This window comes from Nesoenas mayeri (assembly GCF_963082525.1).
Source record: "Nesoenas mayeri genome assembly, chromosome: 11".
In the NCBI taxonomy this organism is placed as follows: domain Eukaryota; kingdom Metazoa; phylum Chordata; class Aves; order Columbiformes; family Columbidae; genus Nesoenas; species Nesoenas mayeri.
The window spans coordinates 15,436,062-15,455,798 of record NC_137563.1 but is presented as its reverse complement, the minus strand read 5'-3'; the positions used below and the strand labels follow the sequence as shown (position 1 = coordinate 15,455,798).

The 19,737-nt window shown below is 39.2% G+C and overlaps 1 protein-coding gene across 3 annotated transcripts in view; it reads right to left on the bottom strand.

The window, feature by feature from the left end:
• Positions 1-19,737, bottom strand: part of TJP1 (tight junction protein 1) — a gene marked incomplete at both ends in the record, with an annotated part of 154,091 nt that overhangs the window by 41,518 nt on the left and 92,836 nt on the right. The gene's annotated exons all lie outside the window — the stretch shown is intronic.

Below are 19,737 nucleotides of genomic sequence, written 5' to 3'. Positions count from 1 at the left end.
AGACTTGCAATACTTAGTGTGTCACAACATGCAAACATTCGGAAAGGGGAAGACCAGGTGAGGAAGGAAAAACGACCAGAGCCAAAGGGTTGAAAATGGGCAGAAAGGCAGCAAGAAACATATTGTGAACAGCATGAACTCTCCTGCTATCCTGCTGCTACCTTTTCTAACTTTCAAGAGTCTCCACTGTTTTGCCCACTATCAGGGTTTTTTGAAAATCTGCTTTACTCTTAATTTGTATCAGCTACAGTAACTCAGCCACTACAACAAAAGTGCTCCTAACTTTTAATCCAGCCCTGCATTATAATAGAGAACAGCAGCAGGAATGTTTAACAATTCCTCTGAAAACTTTTATCCAACATCTTAATATCAGAATTTGCAACTAAGTTGAAGAAATTAGTTGTTCTCATGACCTCAAAAACCCGTGTTGTTTTTTTCCCTCCGCATTTTGTGCTCTCATTTCAACAGTTAGGATGTGCTACACTGCTGCTCATTTCTCTTCAAGGGTTCACTTCTCCTGCAAGTGTTGGAGCAACTTAATTGGGATATATTTCATTCAAACAGCTTTCCCCACCTCCCATCCATTCAGTACAAAATGTACAAATTGATTCAACTCTACTCCAGAATTAGATTATTTCTCTCCAGCTTTTAAAAAGTAGGTCAAATATATATTAGAATAGTAACAATTTACAAACACAAAGCCATCTTGGAAAAAAACCTGAATGCTTTCCTTGCTGAACTGTTAAGGAATACTGATTTTTCTTCCCTACTTTTGATGCTCTCATTCTGTCTTAGTTTTGGCAAGAGCTTTTCAGGCTAAACATCTCGTCAACAAGTGATGAATTATCTCTGAAAGTAAGCTTCTAAAATAGAAAGCTTTAAGTAGCTCCTGTTTAGAAAAAGGTGCAACAGGAATGCAATAAGTCTCAATTCACATTTTAATTTAAATAGGCTGCCTCATTTCTACCTGCAATTATAAAAGAAGAAGTTAACCTGACCGGCTCATTTATTGCACTCGTCCTGGCAACACCACACAGGTACCAGCCCCCATTAGCACCCGGAGGCACTTTTGCACAGCTCACTTTTTGCTACTTGGCTAATGAGGTACCAGATTTCAATGGCTGCAAGTTCTTGTGCCTCACTGTAGGAGCTCGGTACACAGGGCACGCTGCAAGCGCACCAACTGGTTCTGGATATGCCAAAGACCGACAGAAACCAGTTTAACCAGTTAAGCACTGAGCTCACTGCATCTGGGAGAACCGGCAATCCCAGCGTCAGAGCAAGATACAACAAAAAAACCCACAACTGCTAAGCAGTGACTAAGAAAAATGGAAATGACCTGCAGAACATGCTTCTGAGAACTGTGAAAAGACACATTACCCCACAAAAAGAGAGACAATCCCCCCCAAAAACACCCACATAAACTCACCAACCTTTCTAAAACAAGGCAGGGTGCTCACTGTTCAATCTACTCAGTGGGGCTGCCATTTTTAATGCCTTTTTCCTTTCCATAGAAACTCTGTACCTCCACTTTCTTTCCTTGTTCGTCTCCATTTTCTTTCTCACACTGTCTCCTCTACTCATCTATTGCTATCACCTCTCCTAGATTTTACTAATACATTCATTTCAAATTCACAAGACTTGGAAACATCAAATATCCATTAGTTAGGTAGCAAACCAAGTAATATGTTATTTTCATTCTTTCTGCATGCCCAAACAGTCCAATCAAAAACAGTGAAAACAGTTCAAAGGCAGCCTGAGGTGAGTTGTTGGCTTTGACACTAACTGCTTCTCATCTGTAAAGAACTGCATTCACTCACAAAAGACAAAGCAGTTGGATGAAGACCTGTGAAGGTCCTCACCCTGGTAAGCACCGACAACTCAAGCAGAAGGAGGAGTGTCTGCTATCACCAGCTGAGCTGAGGTCCCTGTAAGTGCTCAGTTTTTCATGCAACATTTGGATTTAAAGAATCTTGTAAGGCCTCAATTCCTAAGTCTCTAGACATGGCAAACAGCACTTGTAATGAAGGGGTGGGGGCAGACAGTGTAGGTTGGCAGTGATGGTGTCAGCCTCACTGTCTGCTGGGGCCAAGCTTGGAACCACAAATAATGTCACCCACCACTGATTTATGGGAAATCAAGCTGACTCAGCAGGAACTGAGAAACACGTGTAGCCTAACACGCCAGAAATTAGGAATATAAGAGAATACTAAAATGCTATAGTCTAGGATTAGACTAACTTCATAGATACCATTAAGTATCTTTGAAATGCAAGTGGACAACTGACAGCATTTGAACTCTGTAAACTCCAGATACTACATTACCTATGGTTCTCTGCACATATTAGGGGGAAAAAAACCCCCCCACCCACACACATACAACACAACACCCCAAAACACAACACCATAAATAACCAACCAAAACAAACAACAACACAGAAAGAGAACAAGGGTATCATGACTTCAGTGTTGGGGATAAAAACCTATTTTGTGCTTTATTAAAATGAAGGGCTTCCTTAAGCTCATCTTAAACACCCTTATGGGCTACGAGGGTCCTTCAAACAGCTACAAAAATTTTTTTGTTCCCCTTCTCACCACATTTCTTTCCTGCTTGTCAAAGGCTGGGGTTTTCATTTTTCTTTTTCTAAACCATGCCTTTTCTCACACAACTCCCACTTTCACACATAAAACTGGGTACATGCAAACATATATGACAATTTCCCCAATGGATTAATTCTGTACTTATGCATCAAGATCTTTCCTTCAACCATTGTGAAGACAAAAAAAGGCAGTCTTGCTGGTTAGCAGTGTGAGCACGTGAGCAGTGCTGCCCTGCACACACCTGCCACTGCTGCAGCTGGAAGAGCTTCAGCAGCACTGGAGACACCCACAAGTTTGACAAGATGGTTTAAGTTCACATTGGAAAAATTCAAACAACAGCCACTGAAATTAGTATTTTGTATCTAAAATAATGCAGGGTTCCTGAGGTACAGTTTCCTGCAGGATAACACTTCTTTAGACTTCTACACCTAGAGGAAGAGCTCAGACTAAGGCCAAAGCTCCAACGTATTCGTGAAATCGAAGCCAGAATAGTTTCCCCATGTTTCTTTGCAAGCCTAGGGGGAGTTATTGGAAGAATTATCTTTCTTGTTTTAACTGAACTGAACTGCTTTTCCTAAGTGTGACAAGAATGACAAGCTGATTTTAAGCAATTGTTTGCTCAATTATGATGAAGCTGGCATGAGGTGAAAGAAGTTTTCAATCACCTTATTTCTCAGTAAAATTAAACAGTAATTTCCTATAAATAAATAGTGTTAAGTATCTACTGTTATACATTTCCACATGTTTCTCACTAAGGACAATGAGATTATTACATTTTCAGAGAAAATCATATTTAGGTGTCTACCTTAGAACAGGCAAGTTTTCAGATTTTCCTCTGGCTAACACTAGAGGATTGTACTGTGGGAAGCAATAAAGTACTTGTAGTATCTTTACAAACCCGGTTTTACGGATCAGCATTGACAGCTGTCCTGCACACAACAAAACCAAGCAACTACTTCTGCTACCTCAGAGGGCATATTGTTTCTATTCTCTGCAAAACACAATAGACAGGAAAGCTATCTGTGACAGATCCCAGTCTCTGCTCTTACCCTTTCGACCACAGCAAGCAAACTACAAGGAACTGAATGCCCAGATCACAAACTCAGCCACAGAAGGAACATTACCTTTGCTCCAAGCTTGCAGCCTCATGTTGTAGCTTCTGTGTACACCTTACTTCTAATGAAATGCTGTCATCTAAAAACATTCCTAGTTGTCCTGATAAAAACAACCCTGAAAACAGTTTTCTTATGCAAGACATGAAAAAAACCTGGTAGGGGGTATATTGAAAGAAGGAAAAAAGTTTGTATTTAGAGGCAGTCTCTTCAGAAGGACACAACAGACATTCATATATGTTATCTATCTTCCTATATTTCTATTTGGCTTCTAAAATTAATTCTCGGTTATTGTTGGGGAAGTCTACCTCAGCAGTAGGATGCTACCAAATTTCGAAGTTTTAAAGGTTAAATGCAGAATCAATATGTTTTGATTTCACTTATTAAAAGTGCTTAACAATTAGCATTTGCAACTGTTACAAGAATTTCTGTGAGTTTGTTGGCTATTTATCGTTCACTTAAAAAACAAACAAACAAATCAAAGTCAATACCCAAAGCAAACAGCTTCCTGAGGAAGTTCACAGAAGAAGAATGAATCTTCCTCAGGCAGCCAGAGCAGAGACGGAATGCGTTTCCCTGCACACGGTACCTCTGAGCACGCGGCTGCAGCAGGGTGTTGTTTCCAACACTCACCAGGAAGACTTCCACAGACGCTCGCCTCTGTCCTTGCCCAGTTAAACTGCGGCCACCTCCAATTCCAATAGATTCCCTCTAATTGCCTTACCACAAAACCTTTCAGCTGTCTACAAAAAAACCCACCTAAATATATCTAATTTTTTAACAGTTGTTCCCCTGCAATTAATGCAATTAGGACAGAATCCTATTATCAGACTGATTTTATCAATTGAAATGAGAGCTTTGTCTTACAGTGTCTTTATACAACATATGCAATGCACCACATCTACTCTACCGAGTACCTGAGAGCTCCTTGGGCTATTCCAAATACTAGAAGCGAACTGCTACAGCAAGTACGGCGGGTCAGAGAGGAGGGTACTCCCAGGCAGGATAACAGCAGCAAACTGGATGCTGCTGAAGCTGGCTGGCTGCACCCAGACCATGGCAACTCTCTACTAGACTTTCCAAACAGCCCGTGTCCTTGTTTTTCACAAGATCATCACTCTTGGCAATGACGAAAAACTCTTCCCCTGAATGTGTTCTTGAGAAAAGACTCAAGAGATCAGGCAGAGCGGCTTAGGGACTGCTACAGAGACAAACAACATGCACCTGATGCTATTTGATTATCTCTTTTACACAGCAATGCTAAGTGGAAAACACCCACTAAAGCATTCTCTTGTGAGATCTGTATAGGCTGTTTCACCATTCCTCTTAAGTCTCCCTGTGCTTCCACACTCATATGCTGCTCCATGGGATACTTGCTCACTAAACACAGTTTCCACTCCTACCTTCTCTAAAATTCCTAAGATTACTTGCTATATTTTGAATGCATAGATGCTGCATGTATCTAAAAACATTCCTTCTTCTAGTTTTCCTTTTGAATTTTTGTGCAAGGCATTTTTGCTCTGACTTCTGAGCACTCTTCTCCCCAAACTGAAAAAAACCACACTCAGTATTTAACTCCTCCAACGTAACACCCAGCTTCTCTTTTAGCATGACTCACTTTTCCAGAACAGCCTCTCAAGTCCAAGCCTCATACATCAGAGACAGGTCACAGATCTCCCACAGTCATAAAACCTTTTTCCTGCTGCTGCTGCTCAATACAAAAATGGTTGACCCTCCTTCCAAAAAAAGCCCTAAACAAGAACAGTAGAAATTTGGGGGAAATTGCATTTTAGCAAAATACTTCAATACTGGATTATTGATCCAGTTAAATTAAGTATTTATAGAAGTGTTTATTACACAGCCCTAGTGGATACCATTATCTCTGAATGGCAAAAAGCTGATAGTCAGGGACAAGAAAGCAAAACAAACCAGAATGCAAGACCCAAATCCAGATCAATCTCAAATGATCTTAAGTGAAGTTCCTTCAGATGAAGAATACCTGTCAAACACCCTGGAACAGCATCAGCCAGCAGTTAAGCAAAGCTCACCAGTTTCATGATCTCTAATGTGTGGGAAAACCGTGCTTTAGAGTTTGGGATGCTTGTCTGTCTTGCTTCTTTCTGATTTGCCTTCCAGCTGGCAGTGAAATCACGCAGGATCACAAACTCCGAAGTGCTGGCAAGCAGTGTTTCACAGATCACCACTCCAGGCCAGTATGCTAGCAAAATGGAACCAAAACTGCAACAGAACAGCAAGGCTAAAAGGCAAAGCGGTAAGCCTGGCTCCCCCCACCTCTCAAGTGACATTGCCAAAGGGAAACACAGAGAGCTTACACTCTGCTTTTGGTTTTGTTTGGTTTAAGTAATTTTTCTACCATGCTGACCTAGGTTAGTGTTATTCGGACACAAATATTCCAACATTAGAATATCATTTTTAATATGTAATTGAAAGTATTTATCTTCCTTTAAAGATCAACTGTAGCTCAGATATTTTTTTCAAATCATTTAAAATCCAAGATATTCAAGAAACTGTGATATTTTAATGCTTTAAATCTCAGAATGCAACCTGAAAAGCATTTCTTTTAGCACAACTAACTGCTTAAGCAGCACACAATGCCCTCCTAGTAGTGTGCCCTTCCTCAAAAATACCTCTCTCCCTCATATTATGCTTGTGCAAGTGTTACATTTATGTATGTAGCCATTTCTGGTTTTCAAAGCCCACCCAGCCACAACAAAATAATATGTTTTGTAGTTAATTCACCAAATTCTTCTGAAATTAAGATGTGAAATGTAGGTACTCCAAACAAACACATATTGCTTTTTGATTGGTAGAAGCAGCAGACAACTACTTGTGTAGTTGCAGAGTTCTGCGGGGTTTATTTCTTGCTATTTCCCTCCCCAGATCTCAGGATGAAGAAACATGTCACTTTGTGTAGTAAGATTTGTTGTTGTTGTCTGTTTGGTGGGGTTTTTTGTTTGTGTATTTTTGTTTGGTTGGGTTTTGTGTGTGTGTGTGTGTGTGTGTGTGTGTGTGTGTGTGTGTATGTGTGTGTGGTGGTGGGTTTTGTTTTTGTGGGGTTTGTTTGTTTGCTTTAACAGGCACAAAACTCCTGAGCCCGCTGCTCAGAGATGGACATGAGACTGGGATGGGAAGACAAAGTAACAAAAGTTAGGATAGTGACTACTTAATGTGCATGTTCCCAAAGGCTTATTCAGCTATCAGCAAGGAAAACATGCCCAAACTTTCTTATCAGGCAAGTATGGGAAGTGGAAAACACCATTTTTTCCTCAGCAAAAAGGACTATCCCCATCTTACTAACAATGTCTAGTTCTGCATTTCTTCTCCATGAAATGGAGCACTCCTTTACCTGTTTTTTCAAAACATGTGCCTTGAAGAAGGGGAACAGGCATCTATTTAAGCAGGCACAATCTAGTACACTTTGAAACTTCACAAGCATTGTCTCCCAGTCTCCTTATTTGTATACACAACATAAGTCTGCTCCAGGAAAAAAAAATGGCATGCTATAATTGCTTTTACATCCAATTACAAGACTGAACAATATAACACTGACAGAACAACATTACCTGTTTTTGAGTAACTTGAAGATGCAGAATAAATAATTAAAAAAAAAAATCAAGAAATTGGTCTGGCATTGCTGACGGCTTTCTTGAGGTGGAAGAGGAGCAGGCAAGAAGAGAAGCTAATAAAATAAGGAGTCTCTTCTGACGGGTTACTCATTGTGTTAGAGAAGTTCTGTTCCCTAACATTGATTGTGAACATAGAAACACAACACATATAACATCTAATACATGCAATCACTTTCATAACCCTAGCTGCTCTGGTGGGTAACAAACACTCGCTTATTCACAGAATGGGATTGTTCTTCTTGTTGTTATGAAAAGTTTAATCCTGGCTATACTATTAGATGTTTGAAAGATATAGACGTTTCTTTTCAGAAGGCAAAAGAATATTCATTGTTACCTAAGTAAGACTTATAAACATGTTCTATGGAAAACACGTGCATGTTTTTCTACCTTCCAATTTATTGTTCTTTCTGTAAGTGATCAACTTCCTTCTCTTCAGGAGCCACAGTCAGTAACAAGCACAAGAGAAAAATAACAGCAGCTTCAGCAGAACCAGCAAGACATTCCCACACTCTGCTTTCCCTTCCCTTAAAAGGGCACACAGCAGCACCAGGGATGCCTCTGCCACCCAAAATAAGCCAGAAACATCTTTTTACTCCCATTGTAACTCCTCATCTTCTTAAAAAGCATAAATGAAACCAACTCCACTGGGGAGCCAAGACTGGACAAGAGGCAATAAATAAAAGCAGGCCTGCGACACCGCCCGGCACCAGCGGCTGCCCTCATTACGATCCTCCTCTTTGATTTGTACTGGCAGAAATCCCACCCTTGCCTTCCACTATACCAGGGGTTCACAACCTTTTCCAATGTGCAGATCTCTTAAGAAAAATGGGGTGCAAATCACCATATATTAAACTTAGTCTAAGAAAAGCAAGCCATTTTTAAAACAGCATGTTCTGGTTTTGGGGGGTTTGGATTTCCCCTTTTGTAGACTGCATCCCCACCCCCAACTCCAAATAACTGACCGAATCCCAGGCCGAAGAATTACCCAAGCCATTTCTCACTCCCTGAGTCAGGAGACAACTCCCAGTCCTTCCCTTCCCAAACCAGGGCAGGAGAGACACTGGCTACACTCACTAGAACAAAATGACAGAGTAATTACTGGACAAGAGGCTTTACACAAGCTTCAAATTAAACTCTGTAGGTATTCAGATTTACATAACCATCATGCCTGTTCCCATCCCACCCTGCAGACATACAGCTACGAGTTTTTTCTTTCCTGTTTGCACATCAAAGCAGGGGAAGGGACAAGGGAATTAACTAACATGCTCAAGAGCATTAACTGCTGACCAGATCAGACCTTCCTAGCAGCTTGTTGCCTTTATGCACACAAAGCAAAACAGTGCACTGCAAAGCCAATAAAATGCCCCTTCTCACAAAGAGCCATTTGGTAGACCTTTCCAATATTCTGACCATTGTAGGTGAACTAACACCAAATTTTACGTAAAACTTAGAAAGCTTTGTAAGTAAGGAATTACCAAAATTGACAGTCCATCAGATCAAATAGCTTCAAGGCCTTCCTTCTGCAGTTTAAGCTTCATGTTCTTCTTCCCCAGTTGAGCATTTAAGGTGATAAAAAAGCCAAAGTGTAACTAAAAGCACAGTTGAAGCAAACGGGGAGGGGGGAAGCAGCCACACCCAGAAAGCCGAAGGTTAACCTTAAAAACTGTCACAAAGCTTCTCTTGTATTTACATCACCAATTAAAAATGAACTCATTTAAGTGGAACAAACTGCCTCACCAGCAGCTTTAACCACATGGCACTGTAACTCCTCTTCCCACAATTTCAAGTATATCAAGGATGAAGGATTATATTCTTGACCAAAACTGCATCACGTCTATTCATCACCACTGTGGAATGCACATTCCCAAACAGGCGAGAAAACTATGTGGACAGAAATGATATGGGCTATTTTAAAATATGCATCATGCTTCTACAAGAACTGCATCTTCCAATTACCTGGAACCATATTTAAAAACAGAGACTTTGCAAACTCAAAGCCATTAAGCAAGGACAAACTTATGTCTTCTTGAAAGTACTTCTGACTGTACCTGAGCTTAAAAACTGCAGGAGTCAAAACTACAACCAGACACTACAGTTTGCAAACTGAAGTCACTGAAGTTTACACAATCTTTATCTCACCACTGTATTACTCCAGCACTCCTTGCACCTTGTGGTACAGAAAGCAGCTCCACTGAACATCCTGAACGTAATATACTCTAAGAAAACAACAAAAGGTTACAGACCAGGAGAAATAACTAGTGTAGAAATTGAAGTATTTCCTTATCTGTTACCTCGTCTCTTTACACCCCACATTCTAAGGCAAGTTAAAGCTTTAATTGACAAAGAACACATTCACTTGAAGAGTGACAAAGTTCAAAAAAACACAAGCAAAAACAATAACAGAAATCCCACTTAGCTGCATTTTCCCCCCTGCATATATTTGTTCACACTGCTACACAGTAACTCCAGTTTGTTTCACAAGAAAGGTAAAAGAGTAATCAACAGCATAAGTGGTTCCACATCCCCGCCTTAAACCAGACCCTTGAGGGGAAGGTGCACATCGAAACATGTAACTGAATTTCATGGCTACACTTAAGTTCTTTCAAGAGCAGAACTTCATTTTTGGTTTTTCGTACCACATATTCTTGCCCTTGGATGTTCCTCACCACAGCAGCCCAAACATCAGGTGTGTTACTAGTTATCTGCAGGTCAAGAACACAGAAGGTCACGTTTGTGACAACACATGGTCTTTTCTGGGCCTTGGATAGATCAGCAAGTTATTTAAAAAAGAAGTCCTGCAGCAATCCCAAAACTTGAAGTTGTTACAAGGCAACACAGAAAAAAAGTATTCAAAAGCTCTTTCCCCATTCCACCTCTGCTTTACATCTTGCTACTACATAGCAAACTAAGGACACATAATAGCTGCCCAATCCTGAAAAATCACAAACTGAACACATTAAGGTTCCATGAGCATGTGCCACCCATCAGCTTGCACACACATTATCACATTGCTGCCATTTTTCCTTGATGGCACATAGTCAACTTGGGAGTCAGTGCTCCAAGCCATACTTACTCTTAAAAGATCAAAGACAATACATGCACTAACTTATCAATAGTGTATAGGTTACTGATGCACATACTTAGATATTGAGACCAACGGCACTGCAGCGCTTCACATGAGCGTGAAGCTTCCGCAGGGTTTAACTTCCTCCCCCAAACCAGAGGGAAGGCTGTTGCAAGGCATTATGTACAGGATAGCTTAATATCATTATTTCAAATAATTTGCAGTTCCACATAGTACACATTACTGCATCAGTATAATTAATTGCAAACATCAGTATTACTTTGAAATCACTTTCAAAAGCAGTGCTTATATTTTTAGGATAAAAATGCAACCACATTTTCAAGTTTGTGGGGTTTTTTCCTATTGCTACTAGAGCTGGGTACACACATTTTCCAAGATGAAATCCAAGCTTCTCATGTAAGCAAGTGATAAGCATCAAAATACAATTGTAGTATCTGAAGTTTGCACTTGGAAGTCAGCCTAAACAAGTCTGATAGAACAGTGCAGCTGACTGAAATACAAAGCATTTTTGCTTTTTAGTGGTCTCACTTGGCATTTGATCCGTAACACATTTAAGGGCCTCTTCCCTCTACCACCAAAAGTTAGCCTAGTCCACTAGAAGTTAAAAGAACATTTAGCATAAGCCATTTTTATCAGTTCAAGAATAAGCATTCAACATGACCAAAAGCAATATTCATAATTAAATGAGCTTCAGTTAACTTCATAGACTTGTTTCCAGAATCGAGAAGAGGAAGAAGCAAGCACTCACCAGGAGAAGAAAGGAAAAAAATTTACTGAGCTATTAAAGAAAGCTACAAATAAAACCCAGTAAATAGAGGCAGCAGTTTGACACCCATCAAGAATGTCTGACAAGGAAAAATCCAGACGTGTCAGCACCGCAACACTGAAAAGCTCTCTGCCAGCAGACTGAATGGCACTTTTAGAACTGCCATTACAGGTGAACTACTGATGGTCTCACAATCCATACAAGCCTGAAGAGCCACCTTCATCCTCAGCCTATGAAGCTATCAACTTACGTACCTAATACAGAGACCTGACCGAAATTATTCTCTATAGCAGCTTGATACCTTTTATGAACACACAAATAAAAAAAATTAATTATGTTCCAGTACGATGATGTGATTTTGCACAGACAAGACACATGAAGTGAAGACTCTCAAACTAATCGCTACATGAACACATGTGCATAAAACAATAGTGGATGTCATGGCTTCAACTCAACTTCGAAGAAAGAATCAACTATGAAATAAGTAACACAACCAGAGACGCTACAGACTTCTGAGAAGCTGTTCTTTCTCCCTAGGTAATCATCACTTCATAAAAAATAATCCTTGATTGCTAGCCAAGCTATGGTGAAGATGATGACAAGCCCACAGAGTATTTTAGGAGAGGAACTCTGAAAACAAGGACTAAAAATAAGAGTCTATACATAACTACTCAGACATGCTACCCATCAAACCCACCTCTTAGCCAGTATTTCCCATCTGTGCTTAATGGGCAGATGCCTCATTTACTCAGCACATTTTTTGAAATGAAAGAGCATGAATGACATTCTAGCCATTTATCCAACCAGCTGGAGAAGAAACTGGATAAGCTCTTGGTTAACAGCTGAAATGCCTGTATAATTTTGGCCAGTGACATGTTTATCCCAGGTTACAGCCACAGTTCATCCCACTGCTGCTCCACAAAGGCATTAAGTTACATGTCAAAAAGAACCAGATGCTGAGGATAGTGACGGGAGAAGGAAGCAACTCAATCACCTACAAACCTGCAAAATCAGCTAGCTCTTTTTTTTTTTTTAAGTAACATCTTTCTGAAATGAGTAAGAAACCTCAAGAGTTCAGCCTTTAGCACAGCAGACAAATCAGTTTGATGAGTCAGTTCAATGGAAAACAGTATCAGAAGGCCATGGTTTGCAGAGAAACCATTTAATCCTAAGTATTCCTTGGAAAAAATCATGAAGACTAAATAGGTGAGGATAAATAAGAGATTGAAAAGGCTGGTCAGAAGAGATGAGAAATGAAACAGTACTTCCAGCAAAGACAGTTGTAGTATAGTCGTCCTTCAGTAGAATAAAACTAGAATTCAATAGCAAAAGAAAACTTACTGTAAAAAAGTGCTTTCAATGCTTGACTGATTTTAATATTTGTACCTTCATAATCAGGCAAGTCCTAATAATTTATAAGATAAAATTAACTGCAGTGACAATATCTAAATTTGTACTTCTTTTGTCAATATATTGATTTAGTTGCATCTTTTCCTCTAATTTTTGTAGGTTCACCTTCACAAAACATTCCTTTTGAAATTTAATGCTCAAAAAGGTACTGTAATGTTATCAACAGGTGTAGTAATGCATCTTTTTTGCTTCACTGTGCCATTTGAGATTATTCAAATTAACAAATGTTGAACTAAGCCACAGAAAATATTTCTCCTCTATGGCTGTTAAGGTACAACCACAAAAAAGATAATTTGAATTTATACAAACTTTCTTGCCCTACCAATCTTTACAAGGAATGCAGACTTTTTTTTACACTGAAGAGTAGGAAAATACTCAGTATGGAATTATGCTGTTTAGTTAGTTTCCTGCTGTAAATTCATTACTCACTCTGTTCTCTTCACTGCATGGCTATAGCAGGAAAAAAGATATATATATATATATATATATATACATATTACCTTCTTTCACAACTTCAAATTTATATTTTGGTCCACTGTCATTGTACACTATTTAGCCAAATAGCAAAAGACATTTTAAATACACCAGCTGCTTCTCCCTGAATATGCACTACTGCTTCAACAGATTTTAGGCAAGGGTTGTGCTTATTTTGCAGTTAACTAGAAATGCATTAGACACAGGTGAATACCTGTAGTCACACTTGCCCCAAACAAGAACACAACAATGCTATGCTGCTCAACAGGGGCTCAGCCTTAGAATTCTATAAAACTCATAGACGATACACGTATACAATATCAATCAAATGTTACTACCTTGTTTTCCACCTCTCAGCAGAACAGAGATGCTTCATTTTTGATCCAAACACAGTGAACTCAAACAGGCTTAGAATCAGAGGTAAAAGCAACCAATGGATTCTATCAAATATAAATACATTCCCTCAAGTCAAAGGTTAAACTGTAAATTGGTAAATCTATCCTTCATAGGTAAAGGGCTATTATGCTCCTTACTGCTCAGGCTTACTTGGATTAAACGCCTACTTCCACAAACATCTAGAACCTTATTTTCAGTGAGAATATGGATTCTCTGTGTCTTTCAAAAGCAAAAAACAGTTTATCCTTGCAACATTCTAGTCCAGCTACTGAAATTAAAGATTTTATACTTTTGGACTTGTTTTTCCCCTTACTGTGATCCTCACAAGTCAGGCACTACCTGAACAACTTTAACAACTATAAATAAAACCAAAGTGAAGAGATTAAACCAAAGGGAAGTCAATTCATTTTTTAATCCACATTCTAGTCATGCTTCTAATACCGAAGGTGGCACAGACATTATAGTTACCATGTATGATGCCCATTAAGCATCACGTACTCAAATGGAACATTTACTTATCAGCTTATTCCTGTTCTTTGTCCCAATTTAAGAAAATACATTAGGTCTCAAACTTCTATACCATATATGCTACATTTCAGGAAACTACTTTCCAGTGTATTGGTCATCCTCAATAAAGGACCATTGTTTTTTAATCCCTTCCCTCCCCTGCTTTGCCCAGTCACACACACTCTTTCTTCCCCTTAATCTCCCACTCTAAAGCCACCACATCAACTTTTCAAGGCTGCTTGTTTGCAGCAGCTCTGAATAAACCACACAAACCAAATCTTTCACACACAAGACTATTTTTGAAGTGAAAATTAACACAAATACAATTTAAATGGAAACAAGTCAACAATTGGGCCCAGATAAGAACTGTGTGTGCAGTCAGCAGGGAAGAAGTGTTGTTATAGAAAACGGGGGGGCTAAAAGCATGAACGAGCGCCAGCTTTGTTCACAGTCAGTGGCCTAAGTGCCTATCAGTCAGCAGAAGCATTTTTAAAACAGCTGCATCAAAGCTTTCTGTGAGTTGGTCAGCATGTGACAGGCCAGCACATTACAACGGTGCCCCAGCAATCTCTGCATAATAGAAGTGCTCGGAGTGACCCCAAAGGTCAGTGTTTTCAAGCATTCCAGTAATCTGTAAATTGCCTTGGCTTATCGCTTGGAAGCAACATAATTACATTGCTTGAAAGGCTAGGGCAGTAAAGACAGATTTTAGGTATTGTGTTTTGGTCAGCTACATACTAACCTCTACACTGTAAGCAAATCCAGGAAATATGGACTAACATACAAGTAAAAAATAATGGAACATTAAAACACGGAAAAATCTGCTTTTCTGACAGAGGGAAAACTACTTACCAAGTCTTGTAACACTGTCTAGAGTATTTTATAAACTATAAATATATTTGAGGGTTTTTATTTCTCTAACAAGTGTTCTAAAATGTTCAAGGTTATTTTCTATAAAACTAAATTAAAAAAAAAAAAAAAGACAAACTACTGAATAAATTAAAAGGTCCTGCTCTGGAAGTTAAAAGGTAGGTAGAGCAAGCAAAATCTAGTTTCATACCAAGTGTCCAGTTCATGTGAAAAAAATAGTACTTTCTGTAAGAGAAAAGAAATTACTGCCAGCTATAACCACCTCAAACCAATTAACTCATAGCAAACCAAGTAACTGATTTATTCAAAGATTTTTTTTCTAGAAATAGAAAATAAAAACTGAATCCCTCAGTCCATTTACCTCACAAGATCAAAACCTTATTATTTAGTCACCAACAACCTAACCAGGATTGTAGTAAGACTCCAAGCGTTTCAACTCACTATTTGATTCCTGTGCTTCTCTCCTGCCCTACTCCACTGCACACAGCATGCCTGCCTGATCACAGGCTCACCAAACATACATCTGGATTTGCAGCTCACCACGTAGTTTTCCTTCCCTCTGTCCTGTGCCCAGAAGATGACTGTCTGCTTACTCTAACACCAACAAGTCGTTTTCTACTACATTAAGTCAGGTGACTTCAAGAATTCTCCATTCACACAGAAGTGAGTAAAAACAAGGACAAACAAGAAGAATTAGCATAAAAATTCTCAACTTTAATTCAATTGTAAAGAAGAAGGGAAAAATTCTATATAACATTTATCTGACTGCTTGCTTCTGTTTTAAATATTTTTGTTATCAGTAACTACTTAAAGGTACATTTGATTTTTTCTGAAGGGAGGTATTCAATGTAATCAGAAGTTCAGGCTAGCAAAACATATGCTGCAGAAATACCACACTCAAGTTTAAAAGGAATCTCCTGCCTGTTTGCATTTAACACTAAGATGCTTGCATAATTTGAAGTACGGGATACAAATCTCACATTTTTGTCAACCAAACTAAGTTTACAGAGAGGAAGATAGTCCTAGCATTATCAATAATTCAACTGACTTAAGAGGTATCCTCATAATGCTGGGGGAAAAAAGGCAACACCACTGGTCATTCTGAAAGAGCAATAATCTCAGCAACTCTCAGCCACTGGCTTCGTACTGTTGTTTACACATCCTCCCAAGATAAAGAGACATTTACTGATTGCAAATAAATGTAAGAAGTGAGAAAACCTTTTAAGTTAGCATTGATTTATTTCAAATTAATCACCTCTGATTTTATATACCCTCAAAGGCAAAGAGTTCTTCCAAAGTAAAAATCCAAACATACACTTATTGTATATTTCAATTTCCAACTCCTAAATTCCTCTTAAAAAGCAGGACAGGCAGCTATGAAATCAGACAAAAAATACAAAATTCCATTTGGAACAAGGCATGTATTAACTACATAATCTCATTATTTCAGGTGGAAAATTTAACTGGAAAACCCCCAGTTTGATAAAGAACAGAACAGGTTCCTGGGAACAGCACATCAGCAGAGAAACTGGGACTAGTGCACTATCAGAGACATTTCTTGGAACACTGACTCCGTCTCCCAAGGGGAACTGCAGTCCATATCGCCTTGACAGCCATTTCCTCGCTCTTCCTCCCTTCTTGAGGTGAGAGGGAACAGACATTATTTTCAGTCCTATTGCTGCTCCTCTCAGCATGCAACAGCCCCAGCTCCTCCCCAGTATCAGCAGGGTGGAAACCTCAGGACATTTGAGGACGCTGGTAAAAACACACAAAGAAAAATCACATTCTTAACATTAAAAATATCCCTAGTATTCACACAGAGCAGTTTAGAGGTGGGAAGGGCCGCACCACTGGGGTGGTGTTCCCTCTCAACTAGAAGAAAAAAGCATTTTATGCAAGCAAGTATTTTCAAATTACCTACCTTCCTTAAATACACTGTTTTAGAAGAGGAGGACTTTCCTTAAGCCAGAATATGTCATTTATAATAACAGTTTTCCATTTCATGGGAATTGTTACTATGTTTTGCACTAATTCTAACTATCACTCTCTGCACAACTGAAAGCATTTAGGTCAGCACTTCCTCTCCCTGAAAACAGCACAGCATTCTCCGAAAGGTGACCTCTTCGTTTTACTTCACCTGTAACTCAGGTCCTATCTACATGACCAGTTAAGCCAGTAAGATGAACAACTTCCAGATGATGCTTGCTTTGTTGGCTATCTGCACAGGCCTTAACAAAACGTATAGATACACATTCAAGAGGATGATGTAGCTTGCCAAATTATAGTCAATATTCTGCCATTCCCCAGTTATCTGAGAACATGTTCAGATAAATACTATAACTGAAGAGGAATGCCCAAATTGGCATGTGTGATGATTTGCGTTCTCTCTAAATGCAGTACAAGAACAGATAAGCAACAGGTACATTTCAGCATGTTTTGTTTACAGCTTCTGATGATTTCTCATCTGAAGTCTGCATTCTTATAGGTTTTGAAATACTTCCAGCTTGCTAGGGAAACTGTTATTATCTAGAACTTCTGTAGAGAACCCCAGTGTCCTTCAAACTGTCCTTTATTTGCTTTAGCATTTAAAAGAGCTTTTACGAGTTTCTCTTCCTCTCCCCACCGCCCTCAGTTCACACCTACAGAAAGCACAAAGCAGCAAATGAACTCCCATGACACTCACAAGGAACTATACTCCTGTGACTTGAACAAAACATCTACCTTTTTACTATGGCTCTTCCAGAGGTGAGTTCTGATCCTATCAAGTTCATTTTTTTAATAGTAATCTTCAAACACAACTATGCAGTTAGTCTTGATGAGACAATTCTGCAAGTAAGGCTTAGTCATACAGCACTAGGTTTAACAATAATTATTTGTAGAGTCCAGACACCTCAGCATTTGTGTTACGGTTCTTGTTTCTTTGCTGAGGAGAGAAAGAAGAGGAAGAATAGGTAGCTGACTCAGGATTAAAAGCTGTCTGTCTGCCTTTGGCTCCCTCTTGCCTTTCATTCTCTTCACCCTCAAGTATCACCTAGTATTTTCCTCCCTGTTTTCCATAAGCTGTTCCTTTCCTCCCATCATAGTTCTCATTTTTGCCTTAGCCAAAAAAAGCTTGCACAAAAATCCAGGAAAGGTAGGCAGATACAATTACAATATAACCAAAGACAGAAAGTTCATCTGAGAAACCAGATGCCAACCTTTCATTCAGAAGATGATTAAATTCAAACAGCTCCAAGTATTGCACAGACCTAGCTATTCCAGCATCGCCCCCTCTTGCAGTAGCCCACAACATGTCTGCTGTTCATACATTTCTGAATCCCCCTTGCTTGTAAAGACCAACCTCCGCTGATGCTATCACTCTTGACACTTCCATGAAGGAGAACACCCTGATGCAGATGTTTCCAGTTTCAGAGATGTCTAAGAAATACTGAGCAGCAAATGCATAATAAATGTGTAATATCAGAAGAACTTAGGGGGACACAACAACTTTGCATGGATACGGCACCGCTGCCACTCACTTCAGAAGATAACCGTACCCAGGTTTATACTATTTATACATAAGATTTGCAGATGTGCTGCTGACTGCAACATAAACTTAGAATTCTGCTAAAGCTAGTGGTATACAGTCAAGAAGCTTCCTAACCACCCCCAAGATGATGACATTTCATGGCCCACTTACAACCCCACAGCTAAGCAATACTTATTTTTCCATCTAACTAGTACTACTGCACCTAAGAAATGTACGATACAGGGGTCAGCTGTTGGAAGACTGACACAACAGACTAAAAACTCTGAGTTGCATACTGACAAGGTATCCACGCAATTTGGCTGATAGATCCCTTATTTGATACTCAGCAGTTTCCTGGGGAGCTCTAAGGGGCACTTATCTTATAACTACCAACAACAAACAAACCACAATAAACAACACAAGCAAGACTGGAAAATATAAGCTGGTATACTGAGTGCTTCTATAGCATGATATCTGATTCAGATTAAACATGTCCTTGATTCAAAGGATTAATATGCTTTCTATAAACCTGTAGACCTTTCTCACATTCCCAAGTTAAAGTCTCCCTGTTTTAGGAGCATTAGTCCAGCCTACATTACCCATAGGGGGCAAAAGCCAAACAAAATGCAAGTTAATTTAGTCCTCTCATACGAGATTACCCTCCAGGAATTTCCATTCCCACATAGCTGGGTTATTAACAGAGGTGTTTATCCTGTATGCAATGGCCAATCACTTTCCACAACTTAATTTCAATTCTGAAGGGAACAAAAGTTCTTCTGTCAGAAAGCCGTGCCTTCAAGCTTGGCTTAAAGATCTTAATACGCACTAGAAATACTATTTCAGTGAGTCCAGATTTACAGGAAAAGCCTGAACCTTTTTCACCTAGCACTATGCTGGAAAACCACTTCATGTGGCATCCACAGGCAAAAGACTATTTTTCCAAATAACATGTAGGAACATTGCTGTGTCAAGTGAGATAAACCTTTTAAACAAGCATCTTGTGCTGAGAGGGTTAACACGATCTGGCCTTCTCCCAGATTTGATTCTGGGGAAGTGAGCCATCCAAAATGAACATGAATTACAGATTTATTACAAGCCTTGGAATTTGTTCAGATAAACAATACTTGGCATACTTAGCCTCAGGTACTATCCTGATCTGATCCCCTATTAGTTACGACTGACTCATTGTTTGATAACACATTGTCAAGTAGCACCTTTCAAAGTCACTCCTCCTACAGTTCTACAGTTACATTAAATCCAATTTTCCTTTCTATTAGAAACAACAAATCTTCACATGGTATAACTTAAACCTATTGCATTTTCAATTAATCTGAAAGCAACTGTGTAAATATTCCATTTACT